Source organism: Myodes glareolus, chromosome 4 (assembly GCF_982192425.1).
Source record: "Myodes glareolus chromosome 4, mMyoGla1.1, whole genome shotgun sequence".
In the NCBI taxonomy this organism is placed as follows: Eukaryota; Metazoa; Chordata; class Mammalia; order Rodentia; family Cricetidae; genus Myodes; species Myodes glareolus.
The window spans coordinates 19,875,127-19,892,167 of NC_142029.1; the positions used below are offsets into that span (position 1 = coordinate 19,875,127).

At 47.9% G+C, this 17,041-nt stretch overlaps 1 pseudogene; it reads right to left on the minus strand.

Moving 5' to 3' along the window:
* Positions 1-1,611: 1,611 nt before the first annotated feature.
* LOC148122204 (uncharacterized) overlaps positions 1,612-17,041 on the minus strand; it is a 76,054-nt pseudogene continuing 60,624 nt past the window's right edge.

Sequence of the window (17,041 nt, forward strand, 5' to 3'; positions counted from 1 at the left end):
ATGAGCCAGGATCAGCTATTTGTCCTCAACAAGCTAATAAAACAAACAGTAGTGAAAAACCTAGGGGTGGGAATCAGATTTATTCCATGTGGTCACACCGAGAAGAGGAACAAAATGAACCGGTGAGTCCCTCCATCTATAGGGTCCTGATTTGAAGTTTTGGTTTAAGTAGATCAAGCGTGCATAGTTCTGCAGTCCTGGTCAAGGTGTGGTACTGCTCACCACCATCATTAGCTCTCAGGCTCTCCGGCACGATGGTCTGGTAAGCTGCTTGATGTCTCGTTCCCATAGATAAGCTCTCCCTTTGACTGGCACCAGGCTCCAGTCTTTTCTTTCTGTCTCCCGGCATGAGATGTCTGGGCGAACTCCAATTTCATGAAATTCATTGTTTCAGTAGTCTGACAATCAAGGGACAAGCACAAGTGTCTCTTTGGGAAATCTTCGTCCCACACCGCAAGGCGCCAGTCCATGCTGCCCTTCCTCTGGTCCTCCCCAGGCTCTGGTCACACCATCACCGTCTTCTCCTGAATACAGCAACCTTCCATGTCACCGCCCCAGAAAGACCAACCCAACCCCCTGCGTGCATGCAGGCCCCACTCCTATCTGTGCCCTGGACCTATCCCTCCCCTTGATCTCCAGCTGAGCTTGTTTTCCCCTCAGTCACAGCCAGGGGAAACGTATGGCTGCCGGAGCTCCTTGACTCGGGATGGTACTAAACCCTGATAAACTCATGGAAAATGAAGTCGCCCCAGTCAACAGCGGGTCTAATACACCTACCCCAGCAAACAGCACAGACTGGCTGCGCGATCTAGATTGTTGGCCCTCATGAGTATGTGCCCAGTTGGAAGCTGCAGTTCATTACTTCTGCAAGTATCGTTAGAGAGTCCTGCGCTGGATATCACTAGGCCGGGAAGGGGTCAGAATTAGTTGTTTCTACTGAACACGCATTGCCATTGCACCATTAGGAGATTGTAAGTCAAGCTCTCAGAAGCCTGGGGCCTCTGTATTTCTCAGGCATAGTCGGGTGCCGTGTGCTCTGGGCTACTGCTTTAGGGATCTGGTTTTATTTAACAAGAGCAGTTTTAGTTCTTAGATCTCATCATCTGCATTTTATTTTCTTTTCTCTGCGTGCACAGGCCTGAGGTTGATTACAGACGTCTTCCTTAATTACGCTCTGTCACATATTGAGACAGGGTCTCTAGCTGAAAGCCAGCTCTCCGAGTTGGCTGGTCTAGTCATCCCGTTTTCTCTGAGATTCCCCTGTCTCTACTTCCCAAGCTCTGCATTTACAAGGCCACCCACTCACTATTTAATTGTGTGCTGGGGATCTGAACCCAGTCCCCAAAATTTCTAGGCAAGCCCTTTATCCTCTGACCCACCCCACCAGTGCCCCAGCCACATTTTGCTAATGAGGAAAGCGGTCATTTTCACAGTTCAGTGATTGGCCAAGGCAGCAGAGCTGGTCAGCTTCAGAGCCCACATGTTCTCTGAGTTTCCAAGTTCTGTTCTTTCACCTGTTTCTAGTGTTTTCAAGACAGAGTTTCTCCTTGTCTGCCTGGTCCATCAGATGTGACGTCAGCTAGCTTAGAATGACTCGCAGCCCCGATTTCGTCATTCTGTTCTCTCGTCAACTTCATCCACCATCTTGGCCCATTTCTTCACCTGTAAAAGGAACAAAAATAAGACCCATCATGCTTAGGCAAGAGGGGGAGTACATCTCCCTGGGTGTGGCTTTTAGGGTGAGGCCTCATTATTCTACCCTCTGTCCCTCGCAGCGCTAGACAGGCTTCAGGGCCAGCACAATAAATACTCACTAAATCTTTGTGTGCCCTCAAAATGGCTCGGCAAGCAAAGATGCTTGTCACCAAGGCTGAAGACCCGAGTTTGATTCCTGGATCCACTTGCTGAAAGGAGAGCACTTACTCCTGATGGTCCTCTGACCTCTACATGTATGCACACATGCATGGCAAGTGCCTCCTACCCCCAACACACACATTAAGTAAACACGTCCAAAATGCCTTTGAAATTCTGTTCAATGAAATGAATCCAATGAGTCAACAGGTTAGAAAAAAAAATGGAAACATCTCCTTTTTGAGGCCAAATTTGATGGAGTGGGTTGTTGCGGTTCCACTCACTTGTAACTGTTTTCTTATTTGCTTTGTTTAGCAAATTCCTTCACAGAGCTCAGGGGAGGGAGCCTGGGGAGTCAAGGGAAGGGTGTGGGAAGATGCAGGAATCGGAGACGAAGCTGAGATTGTTGGTTGAACATATTGCTGTCTGTGTGGAAAGTGTTCGCAGCAGTTACAACTTGGGATGAATATGCATTAGCGGCGGTGCTGCAATTTGCCTGCGCGCGCCACGCTCCACTTGGAGACTTGGCAAGATGGGTAATTATCTCCACATTATGTGCCTTGTCTCTTTCTCTTCTTAATTAAGTAACTAATCTGGTGGAGGAGAGCTCTGTTTGTGTTTGTTTGGCAGGTGCAGCCTCGTGACAGTTGTCTGGAGAAGTTTCTTGGAAATTTATGAGACTTAAAAAAAAACAAAAAAACAAAGAAACCTAACTGCTCAGAGCTGAGCCGACCTGCTGGTGCCTGGAAGGATGAGAGTCAGGCTTGAAGCACTGGGCAAGGTGGTAGCTACCCATCACACCAGGCTGGGTGCCTCCTGCTAGACAGGCTCACCAGGGGTATAACCTTCTAGATTTTTCTTGGGGTTGTAGGAAACATGTTGCTCCAATGTGTAGGCTTTCCTGGCTCCCTGTGGAATAGGAGACTAGAGAGACCAGGCCCAGTGGTCCTTTCTACCATGACTTCTTCGAGAACTCTGCTTTTGAGTATGCTTTTTTTTTATTTTTTTAAATTTCCTTGGTCCTAAAAGCAATCGGTGAAGGAATTGATTAAACAGGCTAAATGCTGACTTCATAATAAATACCGGTCACATGGTTCACAGACACATTTGCTGACAGGAAGGTATTTGGCTGACTAGATTGAATGACCCCATGTCCCTGTCCAGTGACCCAAGAGGTACTGTGTACTGTGTGCAGCAATATAGTTAGTCAGCAGGGTGCATGGATCATCGCTTTGATGGTTCCTTCATGCGGCACAGTGATAAAAGCTGGCTGTCCCAGGAGGGTGCAGGATGGTGCAGCCTTGTGGAGGTCCATAAATTAGTGGCAAAAGAGGCCTTAGCATGGATGACTCTGACTAGCTAATGGATGCTACAAATCCAGGAAGAGCCATTGAAAAGCCTGTCAAGGAAGGACTCCCAGAGGCCCACCCTGTGGATCACAGATGATGTCATCTGACCAAACGTGAGTTCTTGATGAGGACAGGAAGCTGAGGGCTGCTGATCACAAGCAGCTACCCAGCAGCCCTTGCCTTGATCTGTGAATCCTGTTTTAGATCTGAAACAATGGGAGAGACTTGTCCTCTATGTAACAGTGCCTTTCCTAACATGCACTGGATCAAAGAAACAAGCGATCCAACTCCTAGTGCTCAAGTCGGGGAGATAGAGACTTAATACCTTTCCCAAGATGTCTGTATCCAACTTGCCTCAATCATAAGGAACGCGATGCCACCAAGAAGAGCAAACTTGAGAGTGGGCTTCCTCGGGATTCTCTTCTGAGCAGTCTGCCTGGCCACTCCCTTTCACCTCGGTTGTATCATGCCTGAAGGGGACCCAACAACACTGCTCCAGATTCCTCACTAACAGGCCCCCATGTGCGCGAGTGAACGCTGCTGAAGCCACGTGTGCTGACTGAGCACATCAATGGTAAATGAATGCAGGTGTTCAGCTTCCCCTCTGGGCCCTGAAAAGCGTAAGGTCTCACTGTCATCCTCCCCCCCACCCCGCCCACAGTCGAGGCGTGTAGGGACTTAGATGTGGGTTATACGATGTGGGTCACCTCTTTACCGTACCTCAAATTCACTATGCAGCTGTGCTGGTTAGTATGAAATGGCAACTTCCCACAGCCTAGAATCACCTGGGAAGAGTCTCCATTGAGACATTGTCTAAATTAGGTTGGCCTGTGGGCATGTCTGTGGGCGGTTGTCTTGACTGTTAATTGATCCAGCCCACTATGGGCAGCGCTGTTCCCTAGGCAGGAAACTATTGCCTGAGGTTTTCTGTCCTGCCTGGTTCTCACAGTCATTAGGCCCCAAAGAAAATCACACAGAGGTCTACATAAGTTATAATGATTGGCCCATTAGCTCAGGCTTCTTATTAACTCTTTTAACTTATATTAGCCCATTATTCTAGTATATGTTAGCCACATGGCTCGGTACCTTTTTCAGAGGAAAAGGTCACATCTTCCTTATTCGATGTCTGGACAGGACTACAGAGGGAGCTTCCCTCTTCCCAGAATTCTCCTGTTCTCATTGACCCACCTCTACTTCCTGTCTGGTTGTCCCACCTATACTTCCTGCCTGGCTACTGGCCAATTAGCGTTTATTTAAAACATAATTGACAGAATATAGACAATTTCCTGCACCAGAAAGCCCTGAACTGCAAAAATAAAGAACGCTAGCTGAAAGCAAACAAGCTGGTAACATAGGTGCATGTGTTTCTCTCTGCTCTTGACTGGGGAGGTGGTGTAACCAGCTGCTGAAGTTCCTGCCTTTGACGTCCCTGATGTGATAGACTGTGATGGGCAATTATGAGCCAAATAACCCCTCTCCTACCCTGTGTTGCCTTTTCTGAGTATTTTATTACAGCAGTATAAACTAAACTAGAACAGTGGCCTGGGATGGCCTTGATCCACCTGCCTCTGACTCTGGACACTGGGGTTACAGGCGTACACCATCATGCCCCCTTTACCATTGTTGGTCAAAACCAGGCCTTTTGCGAATGCTCGGCAAACTCTACTGACTGACCTACATCCCCAGAACTGCTTGTTTGTTTTAGCAACTTCAGACAAGTCAGAACCCAAAGTGGGAATGGAAATAAATGTCCTTTCAAGTATGTCACAGCACACATGTTCCTACTGAGGCCACAGATGACATGAAGAAACACTCGGGGAAGGACCAGCTGAAAGCTATAGTAGTTTTCTTTGCCTGGGGTCTCTGGCTTCAAGTTCAAAGGAGGCTTCCTTGGGACTACTCCCGTATTTATACCCCCAACTCAAACCCCTTTCACAGATCCATTGGCTGCAGGAGAGAGGGACCTTCTTCTCTGTGCTCTTTGTTTTCTGTAATTGGGCCCAGCCTAATGCTTTGCCTTGGGCTCTGTTGCTGTCCTCCAAACTCCTGCTTGCCTCATGTGCCACACATCACCATGGGAACTCATGCCCACTGTCTTTACTCCCATTCCCATGTTATCCACCCTGACTACTAACCTAAGGGTTTTAGCTTATTGCCTTCAGGATGCCACAACAATGTACTGGGTGGCTGTAGTAACGGCTTATGTGCTCCCAGCTCTGAAGGCTGGAAGTTCCCGATCAGGCTGCCCCGGGGTGAGTTTAATAAGGTTCTCTTTCTGGCTCACAGTGGTCTCTTTTCTTGCTCCTAAGACAGTGACATTATCTCACATCTATCCCTTCTTAGAAAGACTCTAACCCCTCTCATGAGGCTCTACCCTCATGACCTAATTTCCACCCCACCCCCCAAATTTCACCTTCAAATACCATTGCAAGGAAATTACATTTCAGTATATTAACAACGTTGGGAGATGGAGCGGAGACATTTTGTCCCTAGCGACTTTCCATCTCTCAGGGTTTAGTCACAGCTTATCATTCCAGGATGGCTTCCTGGTATTCCTGCATGCATAAGACTTGCCTTCGGTGGCATGAGAAACACAGTTCAAATTAGCTTGTGAGGAAAGAAAATAGGAACAAGTGGTCCTGACTGTGAAAGTTAAGGTTAACCCAGGCACAGTGGGATCCAGGGCAACTCATGGTGACCTTGGGACTTGGTCTTTCTTTCCCCATCTTTGTTTCATTTCAGAAGTCTTTCCTCGTGTGAGGCTAGAAGTGTGCCCCTGCCCCACCCAGAACCCCAAGCCTGATTCCTGCAACTTGAAAACACTATGGGTTGTAGACTTACAAACACACGTTGTGGTCATTTGAATGTAATTGGTCCACATAAGCTCATAGCGAGTGGCACTATGGGGAGGTGTCGCCTTAAAGTGGGTGTGTCCTTGTTGGAGGAAATGTGTCAAAGTGGGGAAGGCTTTGAGGTCTCTTCTGCTTAAGCTTCTCTCAGTGTCACCGTCCACTTCCTGTTGCCTTCTGATCAAGATGTAGCCAACACTGTCTGCCAACATGCCACCATGCTCCCTTGCCATGGTGATAATGGACTGAGCCTCTGAAACTGTAAGCAAGCCACCCCAATTAAATTTTTTTCCTTGCACAAGTTGTGGTGGTCATGGCGTCTCTTCACAGCAATAGAAACAGTAACTAAGACACGTGTGTTGGGGTGGAGCATGGTGGACCGGTCCAAGGATCTAGACAAGGTGTCTTGGTCTCTGCCGTGTTATCTAGGGACATTTGCTGTGAAAGCCTGTGGCAGGGAAGGGTCATAATGAAGTTCCCTTGGCTAACTCAGCCTGGTGACACCTAGAGGTGGTTAAACTCAATTACCTATCGACTGGCTGGGGAGTCAGCTAAGAGGTCCACCTTTGACTGGGTCTGTGAGGGCATGCCCAGGAAAAACCAACACAGGGAAGAGCCCCTCCCTCAGAGTGGGTGGCATCTTCTGATGGGGGTCCAGATAAAAAGAGGACTCTAGGGAAACATGTTCCTTGCCTACCTGCCTTCCCTTGTCTAGCTGAACTTCCCTAGTAAGTTCAGTTTATAGTCTACCCATTTTCTTCCAGCTGCCAGAGGTCCTTCACTGCCACCAGAACCCAGCTTCTTTGCCTGAAGACTGGTGGTTTTCCAGGAATACTCTAGGCCTTCATCATGAGATTGGAACTGCTGAGATATTCAGAGGGTCTTCAGCCTCTCTGGAAGAAGGACAGCCACTATTAGACTACCCAGCCCCTATCCCCTCAGCCAGTCTGCTAAATCCTCTGGAAAATGTATAATCATTCCTTGGCTCTGTTCCTCTGGAGAAGCCTTCCCCTTGGCTGACTGGGCACCCTCTCCACTGCCAGCCCTGTCGTCGACTCATTGACCCTACTGTGTACTTCTGGCCTTCGGGGCTCACTTCTGCCCACAGCAGTAGATGTTAGGAGAAGAGCCAGTGGGGCTCAGCCCACCATGTCCTCTCCCTTTATACCTCCTTCAGGGCAAAGGGCCCGGGCTTTGTCCACACGGACTTTACCCAGTAGGACTGCTGTGGCCCAGATCCTAACAGTTGATATTCCAGTGGGGGAGATGACAAAATATGGCTTACTAGATTTTGTCCATGAATAATTCTAGACACAAAGCTATAATTTGTGTGTCAGTAGCTTAATATTCCCTACTATTTCTTTCCGAATGTCTCTGGAAACAAAGCCTAACCTCCCTCCGGGCAGACAGTTCCTTAGGGCTGACTGGAAAGGTCACTCCAAGAAAGCAGAGAGCCCACATGTTAACGTTTCAAAGCCTCAGCATGCCAAGCATTCACCCTGTTTCCTTGGCCGCCTCACTTGTTCCCAACAGGTGTCTATGGCACTCAGAGCTATGCCCCCAACTGGGTAGAACCCCACTCTCACAGTAAAATGTGGATCCCCTTATTTCGTAAAGGGACCTTATGCTATTAATGCTAATCTCTCTCTCTCTCTCTCTCTCTCTCTCTCCTCCTCCTCCTCCTCCTCCTCCTCCTCCTCCTCCTCCTTCTCTTTCTCCCCTTGTCTTCTTCTTGAGTCTCCGGTGTCCAGGTTGGACTGAAATTCACTATGTACCAGAGGATCTTGAAGTCCTCACATCCAGTGTGCTGGGATGACAGGCATGTCCACTGTGCTGGTTTATACAGTGCTGGGGGTGGAATCTGGGGGCTTCAACCCAGTCTACCTCCATTTCTTCTGTTTTTAAAATTTTATTTTATAAATTGTATTTATTTGTTGGAGAGGAGGGGAAAGTGGGGAGAATGCCATGTCATTTGCAAGGAGGTCAGAGGACATCATTTCTTTGGCTGGCTAGATACCCAATGCTATTCTGGGAAAAACACAACAATGGATCAAAAACATTAATCATGACCCACAATTCAAACAGCCACCCTACGCTGAAAGGCTCTGGGTAACAAGACATACACAAACGTCTGCATGCACCCCCATGAGTTCCCATCAGCCTCTCCTTCTGCCCTGCTTGTCTTCCAGGATGGCTTAGAATGTCCTGTGATTCTCCAGTGTTCTGAGTCATCCCCTTGTCTCCGCTACAGTGGAGCCTACAAAGACCTCTGTCCCCTGAACATTTACCATGTCATTGCTTGACCACATCCATAAATATCGGTGCCCACACTCCTGACTCCGGGATGCCTAAGGAGGAGGCCACCCTGGAAATGCAGACCAGTGAGCATTTGATGTATTTCTTGGGCTACAGATGAGTGAGAATTCTTAATGGAAGTCACTTCCTTAGTGACCCAGGAAATGTGGAGGGGGCAGAAACTCACTACATCTTTTATTTATTCCTTGATACTTGGGAGGGGCTATCATATAGGCAGTCTGCACTTTCTGGTCACTAAAAGACAATCTGGCCCAGGAATTGATTCTGTCTTTGGGCAACTCACAGAAGCTGAGTCTAAACTGCAGACCCATTGTGACTAAAATAAGCAAATGAGGCTGCAGTAATTTCAGTACAGCAAATGGATGATTGCAAGGTGGCGTGGAAAGATGTCGTTTTCCAGGACGAAGGAAGGGCAAAGGTTTGCTGCAGGGTTTCCCAGAGACCAGTCCACAACTGAGCCCTGAGGAAGACTCATTCCAGCTTCCCCAGCAGAATGGGCCAGAAGGAACACCCAACTTGGACAAACAATTTTGACGATTTTATTTTTATTTTTATATATGTGTGTACGTATGCATGCCAGGGTGGATGCATATGCATTTGAGTACCCATGGAGGCCAGAAGAGGACATTAGATCTCCTGGAGTTTGGTGTTATAGGTAGTTATGAGCCATCTGATGTGGGTGACGGGTCCTGAATGCAAGTCCTCTCCAAGAGTAATATGTACTCTTAGCTTCTGAGCCACCTCTTCAGTCTTTGAAGCAACTGTAATGTGGTCTTGGTGGTGGTGGTGGTGGTGGTAGTGGTGGTGTGTGTGTGTGTGTTTGTTTGTGTGTTTGTTTGTGTGTTTGTGTATGTGTGTGTTTATGTGTGTATGTATATGTATGTATGTATATGTGTGTGTTTGTGTGTGTGTGGGTGTATACATATGTATGTGTGTTTGTGTGTGTAGGTGTGTGTTTGTGTGTGTATGTGTGTGTTTGTATGTATATGTATATGTGTGTATGTGTGTTTGTGTGTGTGTAGGTGTTCTACTGTGTGAACACATGTGGAAGTCAGAGGTTGATAGCAGTTCGCTATCCTCATTCACTTCTCCATCTTGCTTTTGAGACAGGGTCTCTCCCTGAGTTAGGAACTCATCATTCTGCTAGAGTGGCTGCCAAGAGAGTCCCCGGAACCTGACTCTCTCTGTCCCCCAGTGCTGGAGTTACAGTGATGTGACGCCATGCCCTCTTTTTCACATGAGTGAGTTTGGGTTCTCAGGACTGTGCCATGAACTTTATCAGATGAGGCATCTTACCAGGCCTGACTTTAATGTTAGGCCTGTACTCCTGCTGTTTAGTTGTGTGACCTTGGAAAGGGTTCTTCCACCTCAGGCTTCTGCCTCTTCATTGGGAAAGTAAGGTTTCATCTTCATTTTCTTGCTTCCAAAATTCCTTCCAGGTTCCAGAGAATCCGGTTCTGTGATCTGCTTGTGATTTCCTCGCCTTGGCGCTTTTGTGAATCTTATAATTGGCTTGTTGTCAGGGAAACCATCCCCCATGCTCACCTGAGCTCGCAGACAAACTAGCCACTAGGTTGCTCAGGTGCCAGGGATTGGGCAAGATGGGATCTACTGAGCCCTGCCTGGTAAACCCCTGCCAGGTAGAGTTTCTAGCGATATGGCTGGGTAGGTCATGCCCTGTGGGGTGGGCTGGGAGAGTAGTCGTTGTCCTGATCAGAGGGAGGCGAATGTGGTCAGGAGGCTGCGGTCAAATCTCTGGTCCGTGACTGTGTGGTCTCAGATGACCTTTTCTGGACTCTGCATCTTCGTGCAGACAAGAAGCACGGTCTCTGGTCCCTTCCCTCTCTTCTGCCATGCCATGCTGGTGAGGGGCTGACGTCTCACATGTAAGGAAACAAGACTTAGTTTTGTCAATGCTGTCTCCAGCAGCAGAGTTCTGAAGACCTTTGACCTTCCTCTCCCCAAGTGACCAAAACAAATAGCATGTGAGGTCAGGAGCTAATTCTCTGAGCCAGGGATGGGGGTGCTCTGGGTCCTTAGCCTGGTACTAATGACTGAACATAATGAAACTTTTAGTTCTGGCTATTTATTTTCTAATATGCTCCCCCGCTATTTTGCTCACCATTAGCTGGCTGATGGGCATGGAATCAGGCACCTCTTCTGGCCCTCAGGCCCCTGCTGATCAGTTCAGAAGTTCCAACCTGTTCTTCTCTAGGCTGCCCGTGTGGATCTGTGGGTGGGAGATAGAAGTTACTTGAGAGCTTAGGAGTTATAAATCCTAGGCTCAACCCAGAGCTCTGAGCCGGGACCTCCTAATGACACCTAGAATTCTGGTGTGTGTGCGCGCGCACGCACATGTGTGGAGGTGGAGATTGGAAGTTGATATTGTGTGTCTTCTTTTATCTATGCATCTAAGTTTTGGATGTAGGGTCTTTCACTGATCTGTCCAGGCTGTCTGGACAAGTCCCAGGGACCCTCTCATCTCTGCCTCCCAGCTCTGAGGCTACAGGCATGTGCTCTACTATTTCTACAGGGTGCTGGGAATCCAAACTCAGATCCTCAAATTTTCATGGCAAGCTTTTTAAACAATGGAACTATCTCTCTAAACCCCAAACTTCTGTATTACATTTATTTTTAATTGTGTGTATGGGGGGTGGGTGTATGTGAGGTGCCTGCAAAGGTTGGAAGGGGTATTGGGTCCCCTGAAGTTGGAGTTACAAGTAGTTGCAAGATGCCTGGTGGGCGTGATGGGAATCCCACTTGGGTCTTCTGGAAGAACAGTGCAGGCACTTTTCCTTCAGAGCCATTTCTCCAACTCCTATGCTTCTGTGCTTTAGTAAGTTTCTCCTCCTCCTCTTTCCCCTTTCTCATACCACCCCCCCCACACACACACACAAGCATACACATACACACTATACAAAAGTTCTGTATAAGCATAGCAGGCTGGCATGGTCTCTCTCTGTCACTAACTGGACTGGCAGGCCACTCTATCAACAGAGTAACCCCTGATATCCCACCTTAGACTTGGAAGTTGGCCTCTGAGACTCTGCCTCTAAGTAGACGGAGATTTGGGGTGTTTTAGGCATGAGCTGACTTCTTTAATTTGTGCGTAGACAGGCAGCTGGATTACAGAGATGGCCTGAAATAGGGGCTGAGAGAGAAGCAGAAGAGAGGACAGAGTGGGGAATTCTGGGGGCTGTGGACCACAGCCTAGCTTCTCTGAAGCAGCAGCTTGCCTGTGGGCTCTGAGAGGGTCCAGTAGATTTGTGAGTACCGAAGAGCAAGTGACTCACATTGTGTGTGTATGTGTGCACATGTCTGCATGTTCCTCTGTGCGTGTGTATGCACGCACGTGCACACGCGTATGTAAGGGTGCATATGCATGTGTATAGAGGCTGAGGACAACCTCTGGTATCATTCCTCGAGAGCCATGCACCTTGTTTTTAAACACAGTGTCTCTCCTTGATCTGTACTTTCTAAGGAGGCAAATCTGGCTGGCAGAGTCCCAGAGGGGCAGCTGTCTCTGCCTCCCCGGCATGGGATTCTAAACAGGTCCAGGATTCTTGTTGTTGTTGACAGGATTTCACTATGTAGCCCTGGCTGACCTAGAATTCATTAAGTAGCTCGTGCTGAACCCAAACTTACAGAAATGCACCTGCCGTTTCCTCTTGAGCACTGGGATTAAAGGCCTTTGGCACTAAACCTGGCAGTAGAGGCTTATTCTTGTTCTGGTTCTTATTCACCGGCTCTGGGAATCAAACTTAGGTTCTCATGGTTGCAAGGCCAGCATTTTACTGACTGAGCCACCCCCGCCTCCAACTCATGACTCACATCTTTTGCTGAGATAAATCTAATTTCTGGTGCTTGCCCCGTAAACACACATGGCCCGCTTGCCCAGCCAGAGCAGGTGGCAACACCGCTTGCCAAGGAGATGCCATGGCCCCAGCTGACACGTTACAGCAGCTCCCAGCCCTTCTTCCCAGTGCGCCCTCCCCCCACCCCAGCATTCTTTACACAGTTTCACCTTAAAGAAAGAGACACTTCGGCCTCTTTACCCAGTGAACCACTGTGGCTTGGACACGCAATTCAGCCCCTCTCAAACATTCCTTGAGAAAACCACGAAGATGCAGACCTGGATTCAGCAGCCTGGGGCAGGGCCAGAGGGTCTGCATCCTCGGCGTGCTGAATGCTGCTGCCTCAAAGGACCACACTCGGAACAGCAAAGCTTTAGATTTCCCAGGCAAGGAATTAGCAAATGAGTTGTCAACAAAAACCCCAAGATCAGGGGAAAAAAAAAACTCACAAAAACAAAACCTAAAGCAACACACTAGTTTTAATTAATGAAAAATATCTGAATAGGCCATCCTTGTTAAGAAACCCAAAGCTATTCTCTCTTCATCGTACAGGGAGAATAGCCCCACTCTCAGGGAGAAGAAGGAAGGGGTATGCCCACATTGTAATTAGCGTATCAATGGCTCATGATTAAATGGGGCTTTCTAAAGGGCTGGAGGATATCTGGACAGTTTCTCCCCCTCTCAAATTTTCAAGCGTCGAGCTACTTCTGTCTTGTTCCGGCCTACTGGTACTTATTACTTGTGCACAGCCTGTTTTCAAAAGCAGACAGAGTCGCGTCCCTCCCTGCGACATTCACAGCTCCCTCAGCAATGCAGCCCCGTCGCTGGTGCCAGTCTCCTCACCAAAGACGTTGCTTTTGTTTTATTTTTCTCTTTCAAGAAACTGACATCTTAGCGCCTCATATCCATCTTAGTTTAAACAAATGTTTTGATTACATCCAAGCGCGAGCCCAACAAAAGCTGTTGGGACCGAGCTGACGCATTTCCCTATTAGTTTTAGACAATTTGTTCTAATATTGTTGGGAATCGTTCGTTTATACACCCATACAGATTTGATTACTTTACTTGTTTCATTAATCTTTATTTGTTTAATCATCTGTTTAATCTGTTTAATCGTTGGTTTAAGTGGAAAGCTTACATGAAGATGTTTCACGGTGGCTCATCCAGGCATCCTGACGTGGAGCCCAGCGTTCCTTTTTGACTATTTATCACGTTCTTTTATAGGGCTTCATGAGCCACTTGAAAGCCTGTAGGATGCTTCGGGGAATTCAATAATTTAGTAGTTCTTCACCACTGAACATGATGTATTTTTAAAAATGTTATTTAAATAAGCAATATTTGTGGAATAATTTGACTTCCATTCTGGGCTTGCGGTTCCTTCTCTCCCAACCAAATGCAATATTTAAGTTGGCATGGAGACCAGTCTTTAAGAAACTGGGAAGGGAGGTCTGGGAGACTGGGACTGCTCTCAAGGATGAGAGGATCTTGTCTGCTTCAAGTCCAAGTTGGTTTTTGTGTAAAAGCCGAGGCAGTGCCTGGAATCCGACACCACCTTGTCACACTGTCAATGTGAGGTCCTGCCATCTCTCTCCATGCTGTAAATGCGTATCATGTTCCACCGCCGGTCAGATGCAGGACCCTAAATGCAACCAAGACCCCTTGGGAGCCATTTGTGAACGCAATTAGACAGTGGCTTTTGTACCCATGAATCTCTTGATTAGGTCAAGTCATGTCTATGGTGAGACTTTTGTGGGAGGTTCCAACCATGCTGGAAGGTGGGAGGTAAGGGTGCTGACTGTGCAAGCCAAATGTCTCAATGTGGGAACAGCAGGTGCAATTTCAGAGCCAGAGGAAACATCTTGGATTGGGGCAGGAAACTTGTGGGGATACACTGATATTATAAGAAGCACAATAGTCAGAGCCCGCCTCCTCTGCGAATGGAGAAAGAGGCTTGCTCAGGAAAGAGAACCCTGCCTTCATGTCACCCTCCCAAACCCTCAGCATCTTCTGAAGCTCCCAATTACTTGTTACTTCTGTGTCCAGCCCCAAACTGACAGCTACAGAGTCTGAGGCAGAATGGTGGCCGGAAGACACTGGCAAGGAATCCTGTGCCTCAATCCACACCTTTTTGAGTTTTTAGCCCTTTATCAAAAGAGCTGACGTGAGAACAAAAGCAGCCACACTCTGTCTTGCTCTTACTATTTCAATTTTCAGTGCCATGCATGGTTAGATGTCCCTCAGGCCTGTCTGGAGTGTAGCTGGGCTGTCAATCTGCATGTTTATACTGTGCAGCGAGTGATCTTTATGGTTCGAACCTCACCCTTTGGCCTTTCGGGCATGATCATGCAGGGAACAAGGCCCCCCCCCAACATATCTGGGTGTGTTTGGGTTGGTGCCTCCTCTCTCACCAGCCATGTGAGCTTGGGTAAGTTGTTTAAGATGGAAGGACACAGAAGGTTAATAAGTATCTGGTCCAGTGGAAGCCTCTTTCTCTGGAGTCCACTCCCCCCATACTCCTGTTTGGGGCGCTGCTTCCCATTCAGCAGGTGAGAATGACAAGTCCCTTGCCTCACTGCTCACCGGAGGCGTGGCATGACAAAGAAGGTGCCCATGCCTGCCGGGTCTGGTACCTGGTTAGCATGGGCACTGGGGCTGCAGGGGTCCATCTATGGGCATGTGTGCTGTTGTCCTCTGAAGAGGTGAGGGTGGGGGCTCCGGAGGGAGAGAGTCCACAGGGTGAGGTACTTATTGACCTTCTGTGTCCTTCTGTCTGTCCCACTATTATCAGAAAGACTGAGTTGCTTCCTGTCACCAGCGTCTGTCCGTCCTGATGGCCAATTCTTGATCATCCTCCCAGGCACCCCATCCATCCTTATTGTACCTTCAGTCTGAGACTGCTCTTCATTTGGGCCCCAGCAATCTAGTCCCCCGGAGGCCCTTGGCCATATTTTTGAAGGGATTACTTCTTTTTTTTAAATAAAGATTTATTTATTTAATGTACACTGGTGTTTTGCCTGTATATACTCTGTGTGAGGGTATCGGATCCCCTGGAACTAGAATTACAGATAGTTGTGAGCTGCCATGTGGGTGCTGGGAATTGAACCCAGGACCTCTGGAAGAACAGCCAGCGCTCTTAAACCACAGAGCCATCTCTCCAGCCCTGAAGGGATGACTTCTAATCAGGTCTTGTGTGGTATCGAGGGAGATGGATTTATTAATCATCTTCCTCCCAAGCATCTAGATTTTAGTGTCCATAAACCACCAAGTCTAAAAACCACTTAGTCCTGCCTCTGTCTGTACATTTCCATGGTATTCCCACAGTCCTTCTTCTTCAGTATCCCCAGGAGTGTGGTCTGAAGGGGTGGGAAGAGTCTGGAAGGAGCAGTCAGCCAGCACAGCTTGGGACATTAAGCCCTAGCTGGGGCCCTTTTGTCTGTGTTGGGCTAAGGTCATCACTCAGCCTTTCAGCTGAGGAAGAGGGTGTGTGTGGGAGGAGGATCCCTTGGAAGGGTTTACATTCTTCCTTCCTTCCCCTTTCAGCTCAGGACTCACGGAAGTCTGGCGGTGGGAACAGCATACCAGCCACACAACTCAGTTCAGCAAATACTGGTGCTCAGGGCAGTGAATTGCTGTGGTCAGTTACACCTTGTGTCTGTGGAGAAGACAGGGAACAGAGATGCTCTCTATGCAGAAGTCTTTGCTCACTACCATGGGACATTCACTTAGTTAAACAAAGATGCCCTTGGGTTAATGGATGTTCTTCTAGATTCTAGAGTTGGCAATAAACTTTGGAATAGAGACAAAGAATTTTATTTAAGGAGCAAAGGAGAGAAGCCTGTGGACAATATCCAGCGGTCTCCATGGCTAGGGGCCTCACAGGAGGTCTTTAGAAACTCAGAATAGGGGTGAATGGCAGAACAAACTGGGAAGCCTGGCCACACAAACCCCAGGTCATCGCGGTGTGACACTTGGCAGATGCCCATGAAGGCGTGGACTGATTGGGAAGCTATCTCCCATCTCTGACATCTTCACCTTCTGCAGCCACAAGAGCAGGGCTCTCGGTTCCATCATCCCTGCATCGCATCCTTTCTTCTGGCTTCCTCACCTGACGGCTGTGCCTGCACAGCATCAGCGGATAGGAAAGGTGAGGTCAGCCACAACTTGAGGTTGGCAATAGAAAGAGATGAGGAGTTCTGGCAACTCTGTCATTAATATTGGGTGCCCACCATGTGCCAAATCATATGTCAAGTGCTAGGAGTGCAGTATTGAGTCCCTTCACAGGAGGCTGTGAGGATGAAACAAGAGGCGTGAGCGCATCCATGGATACTGAGCAGGCTGCTCCACTGAACCAGAGCACGGAGTACGTTGCCTGCCAAGCTAAGAGCCATGCTCTCATGAGCAGCGATGACTCATAAAGTGGTTTGGGACAAAAGAGTGGGATGAACTGATTTTGTTTTTGAAAATTTTAATTACAAAAATAAATCACACTCATAAAAAAGGATAGAATGGCCTGAAGAAAGCGTGAGATTAAAGTTCTCATGATGTCCCCTCCTTGCAACACTGAAGCTCTCAGTGCATCTGCATGCTTTTGTTGGTTAATTTATTTACTGCATTTTTTAAAAAAACATATGTACTTATTTCACAGAAATAATAACACACTGCCTATCTGTCTGCTTACGTAACAATGGCTATGGTTTCATATGGGTGCATCTAAGTTAATCTTGCTGTTGGGGTGTTATTTTGTGCTCACTTTAAGAAAAGGGGTCACGGGGTAATGGAAAGATGACTCTGCAGTTGAGAGCACCAGCTGTACTTCTGGGGA